Genomic DNA, 24540 nt, shown 5'->3' on the forward strand with positions numbered 1-24540 from the left:
TGTAAAAAAGCTCATTAACTTGTTGGCTTCTGATCTTTTCACAGCAAAGATATTGCTGTGGAGGGTGCTGGGTTTGTTGTGGGTTTTTTTGTTTGGTTGATTTTATTTTTCTTTTATAAAACAGCTAATCACAATCAAGGGTTTCTGATGTTTCTTAACCTGTCTTTAACATTGAAATTTAAGCAATGCATTTTCCTAACTTAGTCTATCATATAAAAGCTTATATGTCCAAATCACATGGCATGTGTGTTCTGTAAGGTATTAGAAAAGAGTGGCAGAGGACAGACTTGAACTGAAATTTATTCTTCAAATTGGAATCTACAGAAATACAAGTAGTATCTGCATAGATGCCAAATTTACTACCAATGATGAAAGATATTATAGTGAATCCACACTTATAAGTCACCCAGCATAAAATCTTAGTGGCTGAATAATAGAAATTTTCTGTCCATAATGCTGTGAGGTGGGCAGATGGTTGAAAAATTATATGTGATCTCATGCAGTGCATGCTGAGTTAACAAGAGAATTTCATTCAAGAAAAATAGTACATTTTAGTTCCACCATATGTGTGATTATGTTTTCTTCATACCCATGGAGAATCCCTGATGTTAGAAAGCAAACTATGATAGCCCATTAACATGTCCTTTTAAAATAATTCATTTAAATGCAAGACCCTTACATTTTTGCAAAGATAATTTATGCATACAACAAAGATAATAGCTGCAGTTGGTTATTCTTGGGTTTTGTTTTTCCATAGGATTGTGAGCAGAAAACCAAAATAGAAATACTACTAATTTCTCTCCTGCAAACAGTCTTTGGGTCCAGACACTGTTCCTAGATAAAACAGAATGCTGTCTGAGTAAGAAGTATAGGGCAGAAACAGGTAGGAGTCATTTCTTGCCTTCTTCCCAGTCTTCTTCACCAGAAAACCTGCCACACTGGCTTCCTTTAACATTGCTGTCAGAACCAAATTGCAACCGTTACATTGACAGTATTTCATATTATATGGTACCCTCAGTCTTCTAGAGCTTCAGTCCCATCTTTTAAATTTAAATATTTATAGTTGTACAAGTACTTTCGTTTGTATCTTGTACAATAATGGATATGCTACCCCTTAAAATTACAGAGCTCAGATTTATTTGCATACAAAAGTATGTGTTTTGGTTACAGTGACAAAAGGATCCTTTGACAAATTAAAATGACTTTTAAATATATTGAAACAGTTTTGTTATAATCAATAAAAACATAAGTTTCCTTTGGTAAGTACTAAAATATTATTTTTATCAAGGCTTTATGAAAATTTGAAAGATATTTTCCCCTTCACTCTCCAAGTTTGGAAAGTGGATATTATATAATATATAAAACTCATTAAATAATACGTTAGTTCAAATGTAAATGCTACTCTGGAGAGTAGAAAGCAACTGTTTAATTAGTGTAGTTTCAAACTTTAGGCTATGTCAAAACTTAGAGATATATGATCTGATGATACATTATATAATGGTGACAAATTTTCATCTGGTCTTTCCAAATGGCCCTCTCGCATTAGACAATTTAGGTGATGATGTTTCATTTGTTCATTCATGGGAAGAGATTAACCTACATGAAAGAGTTCATGCTGTTACAGAAAGCCTTGAATATTTGAGTTTCAAATTTTTCTCCTTGAAAAGGTGACAAACTGATGATGATGGAGTATTTGGCCCTGACAAAGGCCTTTGGAATCTGCCAGTCCGGAGGTCCATCTCTTAACAAGGCTGTCCTCAGAACATTCCCCCTTGTTCATCCTGCTCTTCAGCCACTGAAGTGAAGCCTGTTGGAGCCTCTGATATTGGTAACGACTTCTTTCTGTCCTCAGTAACACCAGGGGTTATCCAGGATGTTTCACTGAATTATCCTAGATACATTTGGTGTTTTCTCTTGTACTTAGATGATCATTCTAACTTCAGCTTTGGTATCTCCAAGAATAAGCAGACAACAGTCAGAAAATGCCTATGATTCCTTCCAGGTTCCAGTCACACTTTCAAAACTGCACAAGCTGCTTAGCAGTTGCTCAGTATTTTTTCCATCTGGCAAATTTATCAGCCCAGCGTTGGGGTTTTTTAAGGAATTTTTTAGAAACTTCAGATTTTCCTATTTGAAGGAATCCAGTCTCTTATTGCAGCCTCCACATAGGTCTCTTCCTAGGGCTGTCAGTTTTCTCATGAGCTCATTAGGATGTTTTCTTCTGTCAGAGATACTCCATAAATTTGACAATGGTACTGCAGTATGTTCGTACAGATCTTCTCTTTGAATCTTAAGGTACGTACTGGCATATGCTTTCAAAGAAAAGGTCATTTGAGTTATGCTCACAGAAATTAAATTCTCTAGTCTCAAGATATAAGTAACCCTAGTCTGTCCACAATGCCTGTGAATGGAGTCTACACATCATTAAAATGTCTGGCAAAAGCCCTTTAATATTCTGAAAAACAGTGTGATGTGATGACAGAAAGTGCTTTTACTTTCAATTTCTGGAAACCTTTGTATTTATCAGTCCTATTAAACAGTCAGATTTTTTAAGGTATCATTAAGTAAGCATCCTTTCTTGGGGTAGAGTTTGGATGCTTGTTCTGGGTGTGTTATCTGTCATCATCTGTACCTTACACTTTGGAAAAACAAAAGACTGTATTTTCAGAGAACAGTCTTGTCAGAAAGATCAGAAGACTTAGTGTTTTTCAGCTAACTCAAAAGCAATGCCTTTTGACACTGTTTTGACTGAATTTTTCACTTTCTATGACCTGTATGTGTACAAGTTATAGCAATCTTTTTCTTTCAGTTACGTGACCTGCATCCAAGAAAAATCTCTGTTCTCACTTTTGAAGACAGTGGGAATTTAGAAAATGAGATGAAAGCTGGAGGCTAGGAAAGCCTACGTGCTTCGGGATAGATGGGTTCCACATCCCAGGTAGAATTGTTTTAGCCCTGATGGGAGAATGTTGCCTCTTGTATGCCAAGATGTAGTCGTGAGGCAGTGAGGGATGCAGCCTCTTGCTACTATTGCCACTTAACAGAATATTGCTCTCTGTTAGAAAAGAAGTATCTTAGGCTGACCAAGGACAAGAATCAATCATTTCTTCAGACAGAATATGCTTAGGCAGGCTTTTCTGAATAACATTTTTTTTCTGTTTGTTCAGGGTTTTTTGTTTTGTTTGTTTGGGTTTTTTTGGTTTTGGGTTTTTTTTAAGTGGAGTTGCAGAAAGAAGGGAACTGCTTAAAGTGATATTTTCTTTTTCTTTGTGTATGTACTTTTTTTTGCTATTTCACAAACTTTCTTTTTTTAAGCAGAGAACTGTTTAGGGTTGGTTTGCTATAACTTAGAAAAACAAACTCTCCTACTACAATAGCTGCCAACTTAGTACACCTTAGAAGTCTCTTCAAATGTCAGCGAAATACCAGCAGAATACAAAGATACTTTTATATGTTGCTTTGAAGCAAAAGCAGTAGACTGCATTGAATGTAGATGCCATTTAATGAAGTCACTCTTCCCAACAACTTCTTTTCAGCTTGTTTTGTATAGTTTGACTTAACATCAGTAACTGTCAGCCTCAAGAGAATATAAAGACGAGAGGCAACCCGACATAGCTAAATGTGGAAACATTTTATTTAAGAGTTTCTAGTACATCTGCATCCAATTATCAGTACCTTCTGATTTTAGGAAGGATGTATTAGACTTTCAGTCTTTTCTGCAATTGGTTATTTTTGGTTTTGAGGTGGCAAGGCAGTGACGGACATGGGAGAGGTACCACTCTTTCTCATCCTGCCTCTTCAGTGGGCTTTAGATTAAGCTGTAATATATTCTGGGCATCATGAATGAGGAGATCCTATAAGCAGGGATGAAATAGACAGCTTTGCATCCCAAAACATAATTTGCTTACAAATATAAATGAGATAGCCAGAAAAGAACAAAAGAAATTATTTCCTTTGAAAATAATTTTTTTAGCTCTGCCTACATAATGGAAAGTGTGGGATTCAAAAATATCCTAGAACATGGAGTTTAGCTCAAAATCTGCAATGCATCAGATAATACTGTAAAAAATGAGAATATATGTATGATGTAACAGTAATTTACATCTCCATAACAGTTCTCTCTAGATTCTCAAATTCCCTAATGCCTGTAAAATACTATGGGTTGTCCATGTCAGTGAGCTGGAAATTATCGTTATCATGATGTACTTGTGAATAAAGCAAGACATGAGGATGTAATGCAATTATTAAAAAGTGTATGGCAAGGAAAAGAACAGAATTTTTATCTACTGCTTCCAGGGTTTATGCTCTAATAACAAGGTTGTTTCTGTAAGCACACTAATAGGGTATAAGGTGCTTATGAAAGTGTACAAGCAAATATATTCTAAATTTGTTTCTGTTATCAGACTGGTTGTGTGATTATGTTGGAAGAATATGATAATAGATGTATAATTATTTGTGAAGAATCCTAAACAATTTGCACAAAGTACTGTTCCAAGGACTTTTCTATGTCTTTAGGTGTATTAGCAAAATATTTTGGTTCCTTTTTAGAATAGTTAAAAACAAGTTGTCCTGTGAACAGAACGTGTATTTAATTCTATTGCCCACAGAATTTTAATCAGCTTCACCTGAGTACGCTCCATCTGCATTAGGTTCTGAAAATTTATTCTAAGTTGGTCTTTTGCACCTTATTGATATCTGAACTTTATGTAGGTGACCACCTCTTTTATTGAAGTAGACCAATTAATCTACATTTTAGCAGACAATAAAGTAGCCTAATTTGTTTTCCTCACTTTATTAGTGACACTCCCAATTTCCTCATTTGTGTCATTTGTAAATAATTGTATTTTTAAAAGAACTTGAAAAGTTATCCAATATTTATTATCGTCTCTGATTCTAATTCAATTTATTTTCAATGAAGTTGAGTTTTGATACTGGTTCAAACTGACACCTATTCCCCTATTGCTGCAGAAGTGTACCTTCCTGTATCTCACTAAAGGAGCATAGCCTGGACCCAGAATACCAGGAAAATGTCAGCATTCTGCTTAAAAGCAATCTTCAAAACATTTTCCTGCTGTTTACAAATTCTAAGAAATGGTCCTTCAAGTAAGAAAAATTTCGGATTACAATTTAAACTGAAACTGGTTTCCATGTTATAGAACTTGAGCACAAGTTAGAATAATAGACTATGATATGAAATCATTGAATGTGATTCTATGAAATTGGCTTCCATGTTATAGAGTTTAAGCAACAAGTTATTACAAATCAAAGGTAATAAACTCATTTGGTATCATTTGAAACAGAAGACTTTTTTTTTTTTTTTTTTTTTTAAATGTGTATGTCCTTCACATAGCTGTTCAAATAATTTCTGTCTGGGAACAGCATCTAGTATAACACATGCCACTACTTGTCTCCTCCAGTTATTTTCCTATTTTGCATATCTGATTCTCAGAACACTAAAAATCTTTTCTTCACTTTGTATACAGAGTAGTTTCTGCCAGAACCCAAAGGAAAAACAAGTCCTCTAGAAATGAGTATCAGTAATTTTCACTCCCCTGATTAGTCTGGAAACAGACGAGTCTCAAAAATCAGTGTCACATAAAAGGTTCATTGCTCAGTGTGTAAAAAGGAATCTGGTGTGTACTGCTAATTCACAGTGATGTGTGTGATACCTTCTCTGACACACTGAACCATGATTTCCTGCTATAAGACTAACTGCTATTTTCAGTTCTTTATGGCAACTGCTAGTATGGACAAACCACTATTCACTTACAGCATCAGCAATGAGGGGTTCAAGATGCAAAGTGAGAACTGATGGAATGAATTGTTCTTCCTTCTTTAATGACTTAACATTATCTAATATGGTTTGATGCCTGCAGTACCATTTCTTATAGGAATAACTCATTTATGTGATAACAGCAAACTAACCACTGTTTAACAAAGTGCTTTCTCCTCAACATACAACAATAATTATTTCCTTAACTGTCAAAACCCAGCTTTTCATGTTGCAGAAGATCTTCACATGGAAATTTCCTTCTGTATTTGGCTTGAGAGGGCCAATATTTCAGAGGGAGTGAAAGGAAAATTGTAATAACTTTTTCCATTAACTTATTCTAGCCTGTGTGGGATCACAAGTCACTACTGTGATTAAAAGAAAAACTTTGTTCCCAGACTTCCCAGAAAAAACAGAAATTCTCTGCACAGGAGACTGAAATGACATGCTATAGCGAAAGGTCAATGAGCACAATGTGTTCTGACTTCTGAACTTGAAATTTTAAGAGTTCCTGTAAAGAAACAGAGAGGACAAAACATGATCTTCTATTCCATCATTGCTGTAAACAAGCCAAAGGGGAATTCTTAAACATATTTGGGTTTTGCAAGGTTGAACTAAAAAGGATTTGACATTTTCAGATATTCTGCTGTTCCTTCTTGATGGTAGATACAAAAATATATCCTGAGAGTTGGGCAAGAGTCGACACAAGTGTTGAGGAAATGTTGCTTCCTTGCCAATAGAGTTTGTATTATTTATTTAACATACTAATTGAAAAGAAAGCGTCAAAGTTGCCCATGAAGTGAGTGAAGGTACTTCCACGAAGTAAACAAGGTGAATACGCTAGGATGATTATTTTCAGAGGACTAACAATATATGACATGTGATGTGAGCCTTGACTGGTCACTGCAGTAATCTCTGAAGCTTTGTGATACTCCTTAAAGACCCTTTTAGCAATTTTAAAGAAAGCAAGATAAAAGTGCTTTTAGGCCAAAACCCGAGTCTATGCAGCTGGAAAAAACACAGTGTTTTTCTTTATTTTATAATCTGCTTGAATTTGTTCTGTTTACAGATCTGAAAAACAGTATTGAGAACAGGAAAGCAATTCTCTGCACTGAAAAAAAAGGTATTTACCTGTTTGCAAACAAAGTATTTAATTGCATTCTAGGTCTTTTTTGATTTGCTCTCTTTTGACCCAGCTCCCAAAGTCAGTGTTTCTGCTTGTTTTTTCAGACATCGTTAGCCATTGACTTTTCCCACAATACTTTAACAATAAGTGGTTTTGTCATCTGTCAACATATTTGTTGTTTTACAAGTGGCTAGGTTACGTTCAAGTCCTTAAGTTCTGACCAGGCTTGTTTGATTAGAATATTGTGTTAAATTTCAGTTTTGACATAAGAGTTGTTTGATTATAGGGTTTGGTGGGGATGGGGGTTACTGTTTTCACCCCTGAGTCTGGAGAAATTTACAGCTGGTTATTCTTTAGTCTCATATCATAGCAGAAGTCAATGAAACAAACACTGATCTTGGTCATAATCTGATTTCTCAGTCTCATTGGGAGTGTCATATCAGAATATTTAATGTCCGAATTTCTTTCATTTTACAGTTCAAATGTGTTCTGATTAGTTCTAGAAAGAGATGTGACCTTAGATCTCAGCTGAGATGCTTTACCTTTGTGTTTAAAAATCCCATATTTTAAAAAACTCATTTCTCACGTATAGCTGAAGGAGACATTTTAAAAGGGTTACATAATAGTACAGAAAATGTTAGTCCTCAATAGTTATTCTTTAAAGACTTGTAGAAATGGCATTTCAAGATTTTATATTTATTGTGTCATATTGATTTCCGGTGCCATTTCAGTTTGCAAAATATTACTCTTCCACTGCAGGCACTCACATTTCAGCTGCTTCTTTTCATTTGATACTAGGGCCAAATTATGACTTCATACATGCTGCCATTGAACTGTCTTGAGGCTGTGCTCACGAGAACACTAGTGAGCATTCATTTACAGTGATTGAGCAATGCTTATATGATGTTAACTGTGAATTGCTTTAATATAATACTGGACACAAAGCAGTAGCTACTGCTGGCCACTCACAATCAGTAGTTTATTTTTCTTCCCTGCAGGCAGTGGGCTTGATTGCATACCCGGTATCAAACCAGCAGTTTCAGTATACTATTTCTTGTACTGAAGTACCACTTTCTAATTACTGGTAAACAGAGAAGTGAGAGAAAGAAACTATCTCTGCATGATTTTATGTCTGGTTGTGGATTGTAGTTCTGTGGTTGAAGAAACTTTGTTACCCTCCTAGGAGTCCTGTACATCAGTTTCCTTATAGTGAACTGACTGGAAAGCTTTCACAGACATATATTTCAAGTTATACTTCAGAGGAGGAAAAAAAATGGGGACAGTGATGTTAATTATAAAAATGGGTGAGGATTGACTTGAAGAAAGGGTATATTTGATTACCACAGTAAAGGGATCCGTTTGCTAACGAGAAGCATATATCATTAGTAGAAGTTTGCCATTCAATTCATTTGTAAAGTAAAAAATAAGATTTTATTCAGAACAAACATTTTCTTTTATCTTGATAATCAAAAGACCTCTTGCCAAAGTAAAAATGACACTTGACGTCTCAAAGCAAGTGCAAAGATGAACTGGAATAAAAACATCACATACTCAATTTAAATAACAGAATTCCAAATACTCAATTAAAAAAAAAAAAGTAATTTCAAGCTAATTATTCTTAGGCATAACATTCATTTTACTTCTACAAATTATTCTACTGAAGTCACCATACCATATGTATAAAAATGGCCATTTTTGCTTGACACCAGATTTACCAATTTTGGGTATGTGAAAGCTGTTTTCAATGGTGGCTTAGTCACTCTGTATACATTCTAACACAATGGGACTTGTGTATTTCTGCAGTTTCATACCAGACTTTCAAAGTCACAGAATCTCCTAAAGACAGTGATAGATGCTGAGAAGGATTCTGAAGAGCATCCAGCTTGCTGTAGGCTAGGCACAGGGAGAAAGAGGTTGTTACTTGAGCTAGATTTGCCAGGTGACAGTTACACTGTCACGAAAAAATTATTGGCCAGATTGACCCATCTGCCTTCTGGTCTTTGTTAACTGCCAGAATAATGGGAGAGCCTGGCCCAGTAACTGTAACATATTAGTTACTTGCACTCTATCTTCTTGGCAGGCAGATGTTCTATTAATTAATTTTTTCTGTAGTAATTCATCACAGAATATTTAAGTCTTGTGGCTTGTGATTTGGAAAAGGAATACTCATTTTCCTAGTTCATGAGGCAGAAACAGAACAGGACCAGATGGTCCAATGTGGCAACGTTAGATAGCAATGAATAGCTACATCTAGATTGCTTCAATCTACCACACATTGTTCAAAAACACTCTGTGTGTACGTGTGCCTAGGTTTTCCCCGTTCTCAGAGCTTTACAATTAGACCACAATAAGAACTTTTGATACCACAAGCAGGAATGCATATAAACATTGGCAGTGTCTAAGTTTGCTTGTGATTGGCTTTGGCTCCCAATGTCATAAAGTAGCCGCTTCTAGTTCATCAAATAAAGTCACATGGTGGACATGCTGCTATTTGTTTTCCTCCTTGCAACTGAGCCATAATAGCTACTCCTATAGGTTGTCAACCACTTGGCTTTCTCAACTCAGAAAGATCTTAGAAAATTATACTATATATAGTATCATTAACTTTGTTAAACTTGTTTCTTTTTTCCCTCAGCAAATACGACAGCCACTCAGCTGTGCTATATGGGACAATGGTCTTAACAGGAAAGATTTTTGACATTCAGTCATTGCAAATTAACAAAGCACATATTTTCAGGTGATTTCACATCATCTATTACAATAATAATGAAAGTCTTGCCTTTCATCATCGTATTTGTTTATTAGCCACAGCACAGTTTTTCAACATACTGGGTTTTTTTCCTTTCTATACTAAAAAAAATGAAATGGAAATCTAAGAAACTAGCAATGAAAAACCATCATTTAGATCACAACACATCTATAAAGGAGATCTTACTTTTTATTCTCGATCAAAATTATTAAGTTAATTTTGACTTTTTTTTTTTTTCAATATTATTTATTTTCATGCTTAGGCCAGACATGTCAGATCACTCTGCCTGCTGAAGTATCTCCTGTATATTCACCCCTTCTTCTCCATCTGTCTTTCCCCTCAATGAAAGTTGTTTGAAGAAGTGGAAGCCACCAAAAACCGCCAAGGATATGTTAGCTGAATTCAGAGTTGGAAGAGAACCAGCTACACTGTAAAGTACCATCATCTTAATTATGTTTCGCTTATACTACATGAGTTTGTAGATTATTTTAAAAAGATCTTACACTCCAGCTGTGTTTTACTCTTCCAACCTGATATTAAATCTTTTCTGTTCTAATCTGCTTTTAACATTCAAATTCCTACGTAATTTTCTACAATTTACAAATTTGAAATTGGTTATTGCTGGCACTGAAATGTAGAAGTTAATTGCTTATCTGGGAGAAAAAACAAAAGCATCAGATTAAAATGAAATCATATGATGGATTTTTCTTTGTGGAAGTTAATTCATATTCATTGTTGCTTACATCTGCATAAACAGAGGTTAGTTACTCTTAACCATTCTGCAGAACACAGGTACTTTTAACATTTCCAAACCATTATGCATCTTTCCAGTGACTTTTCTCTTTTTGTCCAGATTGAAGTAACGTAATTATTTTAAACAGAAGAAGGCACCCAAGAATGATGATATTAGATTACTGTTCCCCAATTTATGTAAATGACGTACATCTATAACCACAGCACCCATGTTCTGTTGATGTGGTGTGAGCTCAGGCTCTCTGCTACTATTCATGGTAAGTGCTTGGGGAAAGTAAATGAAAATTCATTTCAAATTTGGGGATTCAATTATTATATCTTAGTTTAAGTTATTTGAAGAGCTTCACAGAAACAAGGCTTCTGCTCTGCTTTTTGAAGCTCAGGTCTTTTTGAAGTTCAGGTGCTCCATGTTACTACTTTTTGAGTGGAACCATGAAGTTTCTTCCCTTTGAGATGTTTCAAGGTGTAACAGAAGACAGATAAACTAATGGATGATGTGGTTGCTTATGCTACTTGTAAAAATCCTGCTGGATTGTAAATGTTTCCGTCATTTGACCCATTCATTCTGCCTTTCCTAAATGCAGGTGAGTTTGTGCTGTCACAGGAAAATTTCTGTGTGCAGGAAGTATAAGACGCACATTTTTAAAGCGCAGAGGGCAAGAGACTTCTCTTAGCTATCCTGGAAAGGGTGTGTCCATTTGGATTTTAGATGCTTGCAACATTCAGAGATTGCCAGAAAGGAAGTTTGGTCTAAATAGAACAGACAATATCATTCCTGTAGCTGAAGGAGAAATATTATATATATGCATAAACATAGCATGATGTTTAAATGTGACACTATATCTGACATGATGCTTTTTCCTCCTTTGTTCTCAGTTATTATGTTCTTGTAAGAAGTCTGGTTAGGTAGAAATTTCTAGAGGGAGGAAAGTTTGCTCCTATGTCTGTAGGAGCTAGGGAAAAACTCAAGGGAGAAAAAAATTAAGAGACTACAGGTTTGGGCAGGCAAATACTTACAGCAAAGAGCTGGGAAGCTGCTTACAGCTCATGCTGAGACTGAGAGTGCTTGAGGAGCTGGGAAAAGGCAGCCAGGCCACAGAAATGACGAGCAGAATTTCCCGGGGACTTTGCAGTGTTTCCTGCACCTCAGAAAGTCACAGCGTTGACTGCAGCCAAAGCTGAAAGCAATAATCACCTGCAGGGACATGAGAGACGTTGAGAGCATTGTTTATCTCCCTTCTGCTTATATGTTTTCCTAGTGTCTTTGAATTTTGCGTTTTAAAAAAATATTCTTCCTAGTTTGTTTTCTAATAAAATCTTTGTTGTTACTGTGATCAAGATTAAAAGTGGTTTCATATTCCTTGCAGACAAATTATAAATAGATCCACCTCAAAATAGATAGGAGTGTCACCAGTAGGATTTAAATCTGAAAATCATAAACATGCTTTCTTCTGTATATTGCTAGATATGCACAGACTTGAGATTTACTTTGTTACCATGGCTATAGTGGAAAAAATCATGGACTGCATAGGAAAACTGTTGAAACTGCTTTCTAAATCCATTACTTCTAGTAGTAAAGTCTTTTGGTAATTGAGACTAAAACTTTTCTTAAAGGCCAAATTTCATTTAAAGTGGAGATGCTAAATAACCCTAAGGGCAAAAAAAAGTGTGATTCAGAAAGATTACAGAACTATGCAAAAAGTAAATTTGACACGGTCTTATCCACACAAAAGTATGTTATTTTAAAAGGAGATAGACAGATGTCATGTACTCCATTATATTTTCACAATAAGGTAGTACATACAATTGAAAATATTGCAAGAAAAGGAGAATAATTTTGCAGAAGTGATTTCAGGAACTCCCTTGGATTCACAAGTTAGGATTTTGCTGTAATAAGTGATAATGCAAAATAACATTATTCTGTAGCAGCAGTACTGCTAGACCACTTCCACAAAGATGTTAATAGGATTTTCAAACTCTTTCATGTCCACAAACAATGGTTGAAAGTCCAAGATTTACTCAGCAGGTTTATAAGATGTGTGTAAAAATACCCCCTAAACCTTCCTAACACCATATCCCCAAGTGCCAGATACTCCCTTATTCTGTAATCTTCATTAATTCATTTAAAATGGTATTTAGGATTATTGTATGTCTTAAAAAAATATATGTTTGGAGATGCTTAAAACCTTATGTAAATTATATAACTCCTCAATAAGTAACTTATCCAACATGGTTGCTCATACTGGATATATTTACACAGACTTCTCTGTCTACAAACGAGGCTTTCAAATATGTGGAGTATATGGAATGCGAGCAACTCTAAAAAGACTTTCTTATTAAAATATGATATTCAGCTGACTTAAATGTAATCCATCAAATTATTCTATTTTGCCTCTTCAGGTGCTCAAATACTTAATCTTTTTCTAAGGCATTGAAATATTAAAATGTATTTTTACAAAAGTCCAACCTTAAAGTACAGTATGCTTAAACTCGCTCTAAATTAATTCAGAAAAGTCTCTCAGTCTTTTCTAATAATCTGTAAACTCAGAGCAGCTGCAGAAGAGTGAATCCTCCTGATGGAAGACGAGCCCACAGGTTGTTACCCAGTACCGATAAAAAAGACACGGACATGATTAAATTGACTGAAACGCATTTCTAAAGTGCTGCTGGACGATCTAATCTGAGCAGTTTGTGCCATTTTTTCAATTTCCTTTGTAATAATTGTTTTTATTAATTTATGGTTAATCTTAAATGTTTTTAAGTGGTTATACTTGAGTTCTCAGCAGTTTTTTCAGTATGCTTACACTGCCACCTATAGGGTACATTTCTTTTTTCCCCCTATACAGTTACATGCAGTAATTCGGCACATGCAAAAGTTGTGCTATGTAACATTTATTCTGTTTCAGTTACGAACTACAGAATAATATACATCTAAAGAGTGTGGGGAGTTTAAGAAAACAGCATTTTCCTGACAGATACAAGTACTATAAGATAGATTTTCCCGAGCAAATGGATGGATACTCAACTTCATACCTTAAGAAATCAATATCAAGGCAGCTTGCTTCATTAGCCCAAATGCTGATGCACAGGCGAATATTATGTTGGTCAACTGTCTAAGTAGAAGTACATGGTAAGAATATTCCCTTATGTCCACAAAATAGTTTCTAGGTGCTGTTAAACATTGTACTTAATTCTGAAAGGCTTGATTACTCCCAGGTTAACATTTTTTCCACCATTACCAGTCTTGTGACCACCAGTGAGAAGGTGGTCAGCCATAGGGCTTTCTGCGACCAATAACTTGAGAGAGATTACATATATATGTATATGTGTATTTAAAATTATTTTTTTGTTTTCCTGGCTTTTACAACTTTTTTGATAGAATGTATTGTATGTTGCATAAAGGCAAAGAAACAATATAAACATCAAAATAAAAATTTCAACACACAGTACTCTGGCTTTGATGCTATTTCTTTGGCTATTATTGCTGAATGCTTTACCATTTGATAAGTCATGGTCCACTATCACATACATCTCTGGCAGGATTAGTCCTGGGGAAAATGGAAGAACCAGGAGATGGAAACCTTAAATAATTTGTTTGCCTGAGTTTAATTCTGTAAGTATAGACTTAAAGTTAGAGATTGTTATGTTAACCTAAGATAGTAGGCAAGCTTTTACATTTTCTGTTCTTGCTACAACATTTATTGAACAAATTTAACGCCTTGCAGTGTCCTTTAAAAATACTGGGGTTTTAAGAGTGTTCACATCTGAACATGTAGGAAAGTATCTTTAAAATTAGTATGAGCCTTATTCCTATAAAGTGATGTAATTTCTTTAAAAACAATGAAGTCTGGAGAAGGACTGATGGGCAATGAATACTGTAAGGATTATGAATGAATTGAAACCTTTTCATAATCTGCATAAAGTTTCTGGGAAGAAGCATGTGAACATATTTATCTTCTCATCTATGAAATTAATATTTTTTGATTGTAATCAGAATTGCTTTCAATTTATCATCCAGTTCATCTCATATTAAAAAGTAATAATAAAAGACAGAAAACAAATCCTGTCCATTTTGATTACAATCTCACACTATTAAAGCACAATATTTTGTGACAAAGGAAAATAACTAGGGCTTCTAATACCATACAAATTTCAAATCAGTACACATTTGTCATCCATAAACTATTGATACCCTCATAAAGATGAACTTTATAACTCTCAGGTGCAATGCTGTACACCGTGTAGCAAGCTAGTGTGTTGAATAAACGATTCTTACAGGTTAAAAAAGCTTCTCATGATAAAATCTTGGTGCTAGTACATCATGATTGTAAGATGCTCTATGATTAGGAATTTGGGGCATGAGAACCGTAAATCTCAGTAAAAGGTGCTGTGCTTATTTCAAGATGTATAATGTTGCTCAAAGTGAAGTAGTAAAATGCTGTCCCATCTTAAAAAAATCTCAACAGTCCCTAGGCCAGACAACCTGGAGTTTTTGCAACCTGAAGACCGGAGAGTCAGGTATTACTTGTTCTGAGTCTGGTTTTATCCTGTTCAATTTATTTTTCTGTGTTTCTTTCTTTGAGGTTAGCCTATTTCATTAGTTGGTCTTCCTCCGTCTCTTGCATTCCTTTTCTGCTTATGTGTTGTTTAAGGTGATTTAATTTATTCAGCAGAAGCTGTTCACCCTATTATTTGTTTTGGTTTGAGTTCAGTCTAGATTTACTTATGCTAACTTTTGCTCACACCATCTGAAGGATAGTTGGTCTACAACTTAATGCTTATATTTTAGCAAGCTCAATTATTTGAATTATTTTCTCATCACACTATTTTTTGGAGCTTTACTTTAGAATTTAAACTTATTTTCTTGTAAAAATTGAGGCTGATTTTTTTTTCATATTTTGCAATTTCATCCACTTCATGATTGTAAGATATCAGGGAATGGAAAAGAAATCAATTGTCATCGTGCTGGTAAACCAGATAAGCATATTCTCATACACATAAGGAAAAAGTAAACAAAGAAGATGAAAATAAATTACAATTTACCTATGAATTTGTTATTGAGAGCTTCTCTTTGCAATTCTTTCCTTTTATAGTCAATAAAATGTAGGATTTTGCGGTTTGGATTTGTTTTGTTGAAAGTTCAAATTATTGTTCAATTTAAACAGGCTAATAAATACTACCTTCATATGTTCCAAGGTTTGAAACTCCTCTCATTCGACATGGCCAGTGAACCCATTTGGCATAAGAAAATACTATTTGTTACATTTCTCAAGCATAAAACTTGGTTTGTGTTTCTTCTGATCTGAAAGATAGGAACTTGCTCTTACAAAGTAAGCATTGAGATTTTTGTCTCTGCTAGAAAAAATTTGCAGGAATAACCCAACTGTTAATACGTTTTTACATAATATCATTCTTGTATTGACTAACCCTTAATACTGTTGTCATGTGTGTAGCAACTGAGTCCAAGTATTGAACATTTATGCATAATTGCTTGTTTCCTTTACCTTTCCCATTTTATCTTCCTTAATGTTAACTTATGTTTTTATTTTTTCCTGCTATTTCTACAAAATCCTCCCAGCATTATCACTTTCTAGAAGTTTTTTCTGGTATCAGAATTACTGCTAAATGCTTTGAGAGTGGAACTGTCTCAAAAGAATTTTGTGTATTAATTATATATTCCCTTGTATGTATATTACACAAAGAATGTAATATTAGAACAAATTTAATGTTTAATTTCAATGCACTGAAAACATAGCAAGAAATGAATGCAGGTTTGTATTATTTTCTACTTTGCATACCTTGGCATTGTTTGTTGGTTCAATCCTGCTGTTTTAAAGAAGTCTAGGTGGATCCAAAATCATAGCTATTTATAATTCAGTTTGACTTGCAGTGCATTTTTCAATTTGCCAGCTGGCAGTTGATTTCTGCAATCCAGCTAAGAAATTCTCTGTTGATGGCAATATAATTGTGCCCATGCATTTTTTTTCCACATAAAAGTTACTAATGAAAAACAGTGATGCAACAGAACACCTAAGCATGTCACAGGTGTTGAAATCACAATACATACATATAGTAAAGCATACATTTCTGCTAACACATGCATTTTTCAGTGCAAAGAAGGACTTGCTTTCTGAAAAATGTTCTTTCTCCATGTCATACTGAGGTTTCTCTGCTGCTCAGCCAGCACAGTGTGCAAGCTTGTGGCTCTCTGGCCCCCTGGGGCCCCGCTGGTTTGGTCCCTGGCGGTACTCAGCAGTGCACAAATGTGCACGCTGTGTTGCCAATTGTAGGCCAACACCCCCAAGCAGAAGGGAGGGAAGGTGGCACACAGCTGCACTCCCTGGACCTGCACAGCCCGCCTGGTCCACTGGCAGCTTCAAACCGTGGCATAACAATCAAGCTGAATGCTTAAGTAAATTAGATTACTTACTCAATTTGACAAGATATTTATATGCTCAAATTGTGGTAGGATTAACTGTCAATATGCTGTTCATACAGAAAATGTCAGGTCCCTGAGAGTATTTATGGGCCTCGGTGGCACAAAGCGGCCTTCCCAGGGGCCCTCCTCCCAGGCCCATGGTCCTGGAGCCCATGTCAGCCCCCCCGGGTCCTCAGTCCTGCCCCCGTGACACAATAGGTGTTGGTCTCCAGATCTGCCACCGCCAGGCCTGGCCTAGCCACAGACAACCTGCAGGTTGGCATCCTGGGTCCATCCCTGTCCCCACAGCCCTGCCTGGCTCTCCCAGGGCTGTCCCCTCCCCAGGCCTGATCCCGCCTGTCACCCACCAGCTGATAGCCCAGCAGGGCTCAGCCCCCACCCCAGGGAGCAGCCGCCCTCGCTGCACTGCCAGCAGGGCTGTAGGTGTATGGGGAGATGAAACCAGCACCATCTATAATTACACAGAAAGGGCTTCATTTAGTTTAGGTTTTGTGCTCTTTTTTAAACATTTTTATCTCATGATAACTTTTTATTAAAAAATATTTCTTTTTTGGACTGTTATATTCTGTCTGGCTTAGAGCCAAATCTCACAAAGGCCACAAGTGTTGGAGACCCGCCATGTTATGGCGCTAACACCAGTGTCTTGAGGAACAGGATTAATCATGCAGGCAATTAGCTGATTAAAGAGGTGCAATTTCCTTAGACTGTCAGTGTACCTTATTTTTCTCAGAATATCTGATTTAAGGTCTTCTGATGCTACAAGATTTAGGAACCAGCCATGGAAATAATTTGGACTATATGAAACTTATTTACTATTGTGTAAACGCAGCTGGCACCCAGGCTGTACCTTTGGTACACCACTGCCATGTCATTTAAGATAAGAAAAATGTAGTTGTAGAAAAGGGACTCTTTCCAAATATGCTTTGTCTGGTAGTTTATATTCTAGCACTGTAACAGAAAAGCTGAAAAACCTTCCAATGTTTGGTCAAATGTAATAACTGCTCCTCCCGCTAACCTTTTGAATTAAGGTAGTACAAATACTGAAGAAGTTGTTATTAAAACTGACTGGGTATGAATGTTAATTAAATATTAATTCATTTCATGAAGGTTTGTTACAATCATTGAAACCTTGTTTTAATGTAACCAATACTGCTGATGGAATGAAAACAAAATTAAATAAGTTACAGAACACATCAACTTGGCAGGAAATTTTAAAATGGGACAGAACTGGAAATGTTCTTCATAAAAGTTCTCTTCAAAACATTGGCTGTTATTGCAAAATCTATACCATGGATGTAAGAACTGTCATTTCAAACAAAAAAAAAAGGTACTTGTAGTCAAATATTCCCTTTATAAAAACGGCAAACATTTTTTTTAAAAAAAAGCTAAATCACCATAGTTTTTTTTAAATTTCAGAGCTATTCAAATAATATATTTTTCTTGCATCAAGATATGATCACATTATATCTTTATTGATTCAGATAATTATTTTTTTCTTTCACTATCACCAGGGGACAAGGTGCTATTTCAATAGATGCTATTTCACTCATATATTCCTAGTTCATATTTAAAACATTATTTCTGTCCTAGTCAGATCATGTAACAGTGAGACAAGTAAAAATTGTAACTTGAATTGAATTAGGGTAAATACATTAACTTAACTTCTCAGAGCTCATTCTAAGAGAAGAGGAGAAAAATCACCCTAGCGATAAAAATACTTATATTTTATGGGGATATTGTAGCAGTACAGTAAGCTACTTCCACTTAACAGACTGTATTAACTGTATTGCAACGTTTTATTATTATTATTATCATCATCATAATTGTTATAATATTATCCACTAATAGACTGAAAGTGTCAGGTACAGCATCCCTTGTTCTCAGCTTCTGTCATTTTTAATTTATGCTGATTGATTTATTTACTGTCATTAAAAAGTATTGCACATTGCAGTTGATTGTAATTAAGATGCATGCATTCTTAATGTAGCTGCTTAACTATGACTGTTTCAAAAATCAATATGACCTCTTAAAGAATATGGGCTATTTGTTATTCACTGTAGAAATGTGTATTGCTGCAAGTGTGCATGTGTTCAGCTAAGATAGGCTTCTAAAAATATTAGATGTGCAGCTAAAATTTTATCAGAGATCTTTTGCTTGTAGACGATTGTCCTTCCATCAATTGAGAATCTGTTGTTTTGCCATTACAAAAGTTTACTTGCATTTTGAGCTAACAATTACCCAAATACAGCAATATCAGGAATGGGATATCATTGCAGCGGACCATGTGTTCAATAGGAAATTCTTTCTTAGTAAAATTATCTTATCTATGAGTATCATTGCTGAAAATCTTTCAGACAGATATGTTATTGTTCATAGGCAACCTTTCCGAGACTGCAAAGGCAAATATGGACCTAACTGTAAGTATTTTTTCACATTTCATCTTTAAAGTTAGAGTCAGTTGCAGAAGTATTCGTGGAAACCTTTAGTAACAATGAATTAAATGTCAGTGTTGCAATATACTTAAACAAAACCAAGACTTTATATCATTGCAGCCTTTCTTTACCAAGTAACTTAGTGGTTTTTTTATGGTCTTTATTAAAGATAATAAACAAAACAACTAATAGTAAGTCTACAAGTCTTTGTTTTCCCTAAAACATGAGGGTTCGAGACCAACATTTTCTTAAGGAAAAAGAACGCTAGATCACTAGAGATGATCTACTCAAATTTAGAACTGTGTTTTTTTAAAAAAACAGTATATATTATATCTATATATATAGTTATACTAAGTTATACTCGTTATACTAGTTACATATACCTATATATACACACTAGTTATATATATAATATATATATATATTATATGTACTAGTTATATATATTATATACCAGTTATACTAAGAGGATATATACATATGCTTTTAGAGGAATATTTGCTTAAAATTGGGTCTGAGTAGTTAGGTCACTTAGAGGTGAAATGATCAAAGCACAGAAAGAAATGCAGTTTGTACTCCAAGAGAACAGTAACGTACTACACATCAGAATATGACAGGTGGATTTAGAATGTCTTTATCAAAGAAAAGGGAGTAAGTTCTTCACTTCCCTTTTCCACGGTCTTTCGTTTTCTCCAAAATTTGTTACTTGCCTATACAACATTACAGAATAATGACTGTTACCCACCATAAAAAAAAAGACTTGTTTCTCTTTCTTTCTGGATGAAGTAAAATGTCACAATCACTCAGTTTTGTTAAAAAGTGTTCAAAACTTAATCTGGGAAGTTTATCATGGTATACAATACTGGACTGGAAAAGACAAAGTAGTTGTCATTTCTGTTCAAATGTATGTGCATCAGCAGTGAAGTTCAAAAAGTTGTGTTCATCAGTCAGTCAGTAAGAATACTGCCACTGTAGAAAAATTGTTTAAGCATGATCATATAAGTAAATTGTAGAAACTGATGGGTTTGCTCCCTTACAAAGTTAGGAATATGCATTCAGCAAAATTTAGAGAATTTAAATATGAGGTTTAATACTTTTAATAAGAGTTTTATTATTTGCATAAGGATTGCACTGAAGAAAGAAGTTCAGCTGACCATTTCACTTATTTCATTTAATTTTTATGTTTGTGTACATAGATGCATTTTGGGTTTCCATTTAACTGGATTTTAATACATACGTAATAAAAGGTATTGATTATAATGAGAGAGAAAACGGCTTTGCAAATAAAGGATTCTTGATTCTCTTATCCCAAGAGATATACACCCATCTGTTACTACACAAATAAAGGAAAACAAGTACAGAGTTAATGCTCTGAAAAACTTGTCAATTTGTTGTACCGTGAAAAGTGGTTGTAAAAAAAGAAAAAAGAATTGTCTGCACATGATAATGTGATACTGATGATAAACAATGATAACTGATAAGGACTTTGTGTCATTTACATTATAAGTATATAGATTAGCAAAACATGTCCCTTAAATTTGTACATGTAACACATGTTTCCACACACGGTAAATATGCTTTCTATTAACAACTATGCAATTAATACGTCCATCCAGACTGCTAAGGTAATGTGTTATAAGAGTTTTCCTCTAGTGGAAAATTCTGAGGTTACTTTAAGCAATTAGTCTATATTTGCTGAATCATATTTTCACACAATTTCAGTGTAGTTTCAGTATTTTCCTGGGGTTTTTACATGGCTTTCAGTTAGCCCTTGTGTCATGCAGAAAAGCAGTAAACCTAGTTGGTGTCTTTAATCCATTGTACTTTGATATTCATTCTCTTTGGCTCCTTAAGAGCTAGTATGCATGATAGAATTTCTCCATAGGTCATGGTTTTCCCACCTAAGTAGAAGAAACTCTTCCTCTGGGAGGTGTAGAGAATTAAAATGTCATATGTCAAGTGGAGTCTTTCCTGAAAGCTTTGCCTGTCTTGTTTTACAGTGCCTGTTGAGTTCCACACTAGTCAAAATTACAAGTAAAGACCAGCTTATAGTAATTAGAGATATGTCGGGAGCACTACTTCAGGTACAATTAAAACATCTAAGTCCTTCCAAACTGTAGGATGTTATTACATATTCAACTCTTTATCCATTCCCTTGAGAGAAATAATACTGGAATAGCCATGATTGGCTCACCTAGTGAGTAGGACCAAATGAATTTGAGACTGCTCAGCCTGCAGACAATAATACACCCTAAAGCTGTTTACAATTACCATTTCTCCACAAGGATCCAGGGACTGTAGTGGTAAAGAAGGAGTATGTAGTTAAAGCTAAAAGTAGAAGTGATTTTTCTAATTTAGTGGAGCTGTTGATATACTTAAGAATTAAATGAGTATTTGAATGCTCACCTTAGTAGGAGCCATTCCCCGGTGCAGCTGCAGAACTGTGCCATGGTGCAGAATATGTGTAGTCATTTGTGTGGTCATTTCTGTGGAGCCCTAACCCTTAGTGACGGCCATCCTTTCTGAAGTTGTATTGCGGGTAGTTCTGAGGGACAGAAAACCTCTTCAGAGAAAAATCGCATATCAGATGATAAACGCTGTATATTAATTTTTATTTTTAGTTCCTTTTTAGTCAGTTATGTAAATGATGAAGAGCTTAACTCTCCTGAATTATCAGCTTTCAGTATGCTGAACAGAGTTATAGTTTGCCCTCATTTTAAATCGTTATTAATGTGTTTATGACATTGAAAATGGGTTACTTCACTAAATGCATCATTACAATTCAGTGTAACATACTTCTGTTTTCAGTGTTACATAAAGAAAAAAAAAAACTGACAGAAGGGTTATAAACAGGCACTATTACTGGCAGCCTATTTTACAAATGAACAAGTTACAGTTTTAGAAGAGTAGAATTTGTGCCAGAAAAACAGATTTTGATAACTGAGCCTGTCAGGAACACCCTGAAGGTCAGCATATCTGTGGATGAGACCTGCTGTAGAGCAAACAATTTACTGGATGATTCAGCAACATTTCTCAAGGAGTGTATCATTCATCATTGTTATAACAACTGAGAGGCAAAAATATGATTAATTTCTTTTACTATTTTGAAGATTTGGGAAGCATACATCAATTTCTTTGTTGATCAGATAACTCATTTCTGAAACAGATCTAAATCCAAAACCCCAAGCATTTAATAGGAATGTAATTTTTAAATTGCCTGCCAATTTGATTTACATTTCTTGTTTGTTGTTTCATAATGCAGTGTATTTCTAACATTCCTCATGTGGCCATTGATTATATAGAAACTGAATAAATTGTATCGTGTAAACTGTATAAAAGCAGTGCGTATCTGTTAGCAAGTGTACGGTTTGCAAAGCACAGCTCAATTTGCCATTTGCCCCATTTTACTGTCAACCAGTTTTTGACAGTGACATACGTACATAAATGTGGTGTTGGTAAGTCTATGGAAGACAGACTGCGCTAGGGCCAGGAGAAGCACACTACTGATAAACCCAAATGTCTTTAGGAATAAAATAACCATTTTAATGCTCTATGCTTTTATTGGGCATGTTGATGTCTTCTGATTGTCTAACTGTTGTGTGGCAGTATTTTGCTTTTCAAAAGATATGCCCCCTTTATTAACAACGTAGAGTTTTTCCTCTAAATTTTTTGTGTCCCTTTCACACAGCCCTCAGACAAGGTGGCTCTCCAGTATTATTATGAATAATACTCCAGTATCAGTAATGAGTAACTAATGCATATGTGGAGTATACATTAAACTCTTTCTTTTGTAGTCCCCCCATTTTTAATGTTTGGTCTCTGTGCATCTGTTGCTATTGTATTAGTGATGCCCAGATACTGTGTTCTCCACAATCAGCTTTTGTTCATAGTGGCAAACGTGATTGAGAGGCAAAGATACCTTGTCTCTTAAAGGTCATACTGAACAAAAGATGTTTACATACAATGGATTGTGTATTCTGTTTTGCTGTACTGCAATGGATTGGATGTTCACATGCTGCTGCTGTGTACAGGGAGCAAGGAATCATACCTGGGATGAGGAGCTGCTGGGTGGCACAGGTGACCACGAGCTGACAGAATGGGTCCAGGTTGCTCTATACACACCTAGACATACAACTGGCTCCCAGCATGAAGAATAGAAAGAAACACACTCAAAAGGATTTACAGAGAAAAACTTGTGAGATTTGCAGCAATAAAGATGACCATCATAATTTAAGACATGCTAAGCAAGTCTAAAAGGATGAAGTGTGCAAAAGTGGGATTTAGTTGCAAGACCCTTCTATGCTGCCATTGCCAGCAGAATTGAGCTTCCCTACTTATAAAGTCCATTGTTTTATTTTGAAATTGAATTAAACTCAGCTTTAGGATTTAGAACCCTGGTTTTTTGGTTTTGGTGTGTTCATAGAATGGAGAAAAGGTGTTAACAGGGTCAGCTGAAATGCTGGCCAATTCATGTGCAGTCTCAAGATAAATGTAGGTAATCATACAACTATGTTTTTTATGGTTTTAATAATGTGTATTATATGAAAATGTATGTTTTCTGATCTTAGATTTAAAATCTGCTTGGTTTAACAAACTTTAGCAACAAAAAGGTTTTTATTTGGAGGAGGACAAATCTAATTCCCACTTGGGCCTGTTCACAGAATGGAAACACTTAATTTTTGTGATAAAATTATAGGCTACGTGCAGACAGTATCTGCAAACAAAGTTCTAACAGTATTCTTTGTTAGGTCTGTGTTCACTGCTTCAAGATCAGTTTCTAGAAGATTACTGAAGTTTTCGTTTCTTCTTTTCCTTACCTTCACTGTGTAACTTTGTAGTCTTCTTCAGAGTCTGGGCGTGGGAAGTTTTTTATTTCATTTCTAAGAATTTGTTGCAATTTTTGTTAGTACCCCATAAGGAAGTTTTTATTATTTTTACATACCAAAACCCAACTTTAAACATCAGTTATTCAATTTATAAGGAAAAGATAATTCTAAAACCTAGGAATTTGATGAAAAAGTAATTTTGTAATTAGGCTGCAGGGGAGATTAAAACTGAGATTTGCATTAGAGCTGACAATTTGGCAAGCAGATTTGATATAACAGAAAACATGACCTGAATCCATCACAAAGAATTAAGAAACTATAAATGATTCACTTATGTCCTTCATGTTTCCAATCTAATGGCTAAACAAAATTGTATTATTAACAGACATGTCTTTATGACTCTAAATTTGTTAGGGGAAGCATAAATTATATGTAGCTACTATAT

General features: G+C 35.1%; 1 long non-coding RNA gene across 1 annotated transcript; it reads right to left on the reverse strand.

The window, feature by feature from the left end:
- Positions 1 to 671: 671 nt before the first annotated feature.
- On the reverse strand, positions 672 to 21813 carry LOC114014979 (uncharacterized). Its single transcript, XR_003558702.1, has 3 exons — positions 21676 to 21813; positions 11416 to 11593; positions 672 to 2312 (listed from the first exon to the last, which is right to left on the reverse strand). It is a non-coding gene; the product is annotated as an uncharacterized LOC114014979 (long non-coding RNA).
- Between the last annotated feature and the right edge of the window lie 2727 nt (positions 21814 to 24540).

The sequence above is a fragment of the Falco cherrug genome, chromosome 15, assembly GCF_023634085.1.
Source record: "Falco cherrug isolate bFalChe1 chromosome 15, bFalChe1.pri, whole genome shotgun sequence".
Lineage (NCBI taxonomy): Eukaryota > Metazoa > Chordata > Aves > Falconiformes > Falconidae > Falco > Falco cherrug.